Here is a 3,998-nt window from a genome sequence, read left to right as displayed (position 1 = left end):
CCCCCCCCCACTCCCACTCCCACACCCACCCCCTCACACTCACACTCACCCTCACCCACACACTCACACACACACACCCACACCCTCACACCCTCACACACTCACACACACTCACACACACTCACGCACACACACACACTCCCTCACTCCCTCACACACTCACACACACTCACACACACTCACGCACACACACACACGCACACACATGCACACACACGCACGCATTCACACACACACACACACACACACACACACACACACATGCACACACGCACGCACACACACACACACACTCACGCACACACACACACTCCCTCACACACACTCACACACACACACACATGACAGATACTCACCGCACTCGTTTCTCTTTTTTTCTAGATGTGTTTGAGCTTCATGTCCTGGTTTTCATAATCCTCAGCGGTCTGAGCCGGTATCCCTACAATCAGACAGCACATGGGAGATTTAAATGAACAAATATTTTATAACATACAGGAAGGAGTGCCTAATAAAGCGGTGACACCGTGCCTTACACTGATTTTACCACGAGAAAGAGCTGTTCTCACACACAGACGCGGCTGTTTGATTTGTAAAGAGACAGGCTTCACACACACACACACAAGATGTGTTTCTTCTGCCGCACAACATTCACGCTGTAACCAGTAACCAGCTCTGAATGCGTAATGGTTTAATGACAGGCTCATGCTCAGATTACAATGGGCAGTTGAGTGAGCTGATGGTCAGTAGTAGTTGAGTGTGGTTACGGGTTAAGCTCTGATTGGCCGTCTTACAGCGCGGGAACGAGCCTCCAGCTGTCGCGGGTCAGGAGGACATCTGCAGAGACACAGGCCACGGGTCAACAGGCAAATGGCGGGCGTTCGGTTAGTGCAGGCCGCAAGCCGCTTACGGAGGGTGACGGCAGCAGATTGCGCGGCTGATCGATGTTAAATGAAGCCAGCGCCAGCGCAGATGTGTGTGAAAACGACACTAATGCTGAACAGCTGAAACACTCCAGTTCCTCTACAAACAAGCAGCAGCCACGGCCCGAAGCGCCGCTGACGCCAGACTCAAGAGCACAGCAGTATCTGCACTCTCACAGTACAAACGCCTGAATGTTCTGGGCAGAAATATGAGCTTAGGTTCCAATTCAGTCTGTACAAAATGAACAGAAATCAATTTTGCATTCGAAATGGATTCACAATTTGGGAAAAAGTGCCCAAAACTACATAAATAAGTCATGTCGGAGGATTAATTCACATGGATAACAATGATAAGCTCCAGATATTTTTTCTCGATATGCATTAATCTAACAGCAGAAACAGCAGTGCGTGTCTCTGTGTGAATGAACAACACTTTCATCAAACTCTCACTATATGAGCACACGACCTTCAGCTCGGCTGCATGACTGTCTGCACTCCAGTGTGTTGGAGGTGTAAATTCTGCTTAACTTAAAAGTCTCTGATCCCGCAGAACAAACAGTAAAACACGGCTGTTCTGACGCACAGCTCAAACCCCTGCAGGCTACGACTGGAAGCCGTCCAGAGATGAATTTAACTCGCACGGCTTTGTCAGATCTTCCGTCGGCTTTATCCAGCGCTCGCTAACTCTCACACGAGCAGAAAACCCAACCGTCCTTCATACAGACCATCCATCTGAGAATCAGCGCTGCACAGGTGAAGAGTGTTCTCCGGGACTCTTGGTGGAGTTGGCGTGTTTAGCGCGGACAGATGGTCATGCTCTCCAGAACACACACGGTGGAAAAACACAAGAGCGCGAGAGCAACGTAGGCAGGTGATGCAGATACATTCGGTGACATGAAGCAGGTGAAATCCTTCTCAATGTCAGTTTTTCAGTATCTGTGCACCACATTAATTATGATGATTTAAGGCCGTAACTGACCAATATTATAAAACAGACACTGGATTCTGATTGGATAAACACCAGACACACAATCTGCGTTAATGAGGTGTGAACAGCCACATCCCGTCAACTAATAACAATACGAACATCTGATATTTAGCCATTTTCAGACAATAAAACAGTAAAGCTTTCAATATATGGTGCGCATTTTGAGTAAATATTTTAAAAATAATCTCACATGCTGTCATTGATTTGAGTTAAATAGATCAGCATCAGACACCTGATCTCTAGATATCAATATTGACATTGCCATTGATAAACCCATAATGGTCAACCGCTACACATAAACACACGATAAGACGACATGCTTTTGGTTGGATGTGAAGCTTCATATAAAACGATATCTGAGGTGTCAGACTTCTTCAGCTGAGCAGAAAAACACAGACAGACGAGGATCTTTGGGCAGAAACTGGGCGGAATGAGAAAGACACTAAAAATAGCAGCGAGTGCTTGAGATTCATCCAGACCCGCATTACAGACACCAGTTCCCTCCGAAAGATGCTGAATCTGCTCCACGAACACACAAGCCTGAATGAATGAATGAATGAATGAATGAATGTAGGAATTAATGCATTACTGATGCTTTTACTCTCCAGGGTCGGACACAGAGGAAGAGTTTGACAGTTCTGCTAAATTAGCAGTAAGATAATAACATCATCGACTCATTCTGCATCGTGACAGCTCTGATGAAGCACTGCATTCAATATAACGCTGGTGTAACTAAAAACACTCAGCAGTTAGTTAGTGAACACGTTAACCAATCAGTCCCTGAATTCTGAGCTGCAGCGCTTTACAATGCAGATTAATGCACACCTACATGTGTTATGAAGTTAATCAAGGGTTGGGCGGACTTCAGATGATTAGAACAGCAGATATACAGAACGAACACTAAGCAGGAGCAAATACTGCTGATATGCAGACACTCAGAGCATCAGATGCAGGTGAACAGCAAACGACGACCGCTCTTCTGTACGTAACATCGTCTCTCAACCCCCTCCTGCCCCGGAAATGGGCCTCGGAAAGCCCGGATCATCCTTTTTAATCTGCTTTTATTGCAAACGAGAGTATGACACACATCAGCTCCACCCGAGAGAGAGCTCCATTGTGCACTGCAGCTTTTACCAGCAGCCAGAATCAAAGGCCGGTGAGATAAGAAGCGCTGCCTGTATTAAGCGGATGCGTATCGCCCGTCTCTCTCTCTCTCTCCTCTGCAGCTCTTCAGGCATCACACGCTTGACTGCTTCCGTCCTCATCACACAGAGACAGAAAAACACATCGATTAAAGCCAAATAACAGATCAAATATCAAGACTTACTGCACGAGTCACTCATTTAACCGTCTGTGCATTAAATCACGTCCTGCACTTTTTTAACCCTTGAAAGCACACCTTGTGTCTTTAGTGACCTCTCAGAAGTGTGTGTGTGTGTGTGACTAAGAGTGTGTGTATGTGTGAGTGAGTGTGTATGTGTGAGTGAGTGTGTGAGTGTGTGTCTGTGAGTGAGAGTGTGTGTGTGACTAAGAGTGTGTGTGTGTATGTGTGAGTGTGTGTGTGAGTGTGTGTCTGTGAGTGTGTGTGCGTGTATGTGTGAGTGAGTGAGTGTGTGTGTGTGTGTGTGTGTGTGTGTGTGTGTGTGAGTGAGTGTACTTGAGTGAGTTTACGTGCAAGTGTGTGTGCGCGTGTTTGTGAGTGAGTGTGCGTGTGTGTGTGAGTGTGTGTGTGTGTGTGTGTGAGTGTGTGTGTGTGTGTGTGTGAGTGTGTGTGTGTGTGTGTGTGAGTGTGTGTGTGTGTGTGTGTGAGTGTGTGTGTGTGTGTGTGTGAGTGTGTGTGTGTGTGTGTGTGAGTGTGTGTGTGTGTGTGTGTGAGTGTGTGTGTGTGTGTGTGTGAGTGTGTGTGTGTGTGTGTGTGAGTGTGTGTGTGTGTGTGTGTGAGTGTGTGTGTGTGTGTGTGTGAGTGTGTGTGTGTGTGTGTGTGAGTGTGTGTGTGTGTGTGTGTGAGTGTGTGTGTGTGTGTGTGTGAGTGTGTGTGTGTGTGTGTGTACTGGTTTATATATCCTGGTGGGGACTTAAACCTGACTACA

General features: G+C 46.8%; 1 protein-coding gene across 1 annotated transcript in view; it reads right to left on the bottom strand.

The window, feature by feature from the left end:
* Positions 1-3,998, bottom strand: part of LOC107563401 (receptor-type tyrosine-protein phosphatase S-like) — a 77,146-nt gene that overhangs the window by 67,366 nt on the left and 5,782 nt on the right. Inside the window, exon 2 of the mRNA XM_016248269.1 lies at positions 357-439. The gene's annotated coding sequence lies outside the window, so the exon portion shown is untranslated. The remainder of the gene's footprint in view (positions 1-356; positions 440-3,998) is intronic.

This window comes from Sinocyclocheilus grahami, unplaced genomic scaffold (genome assembly GCF_001515645.1).
Source record: "Sinocyclocheilus grahami isolate Dianchi unplaced genomic scaffold, SAMN03320097.WGS_v1.1 scaffold872.1, whole genome shotgun sequence".
Classification (NCBI taxonomy): domain Eukaryota; kingdom Metazoa; phylum Chordata; class Actinopteri; order Cypriniformes; family Cyprinidae; genus Sinocyclocheilus; species Sinocyclocheilus grahami.
The sequence above is the reverse complement of the archived record's forward strand: the minus strand, read 5'-3'. Positions and strand labels throughout refer to the sequence as shown.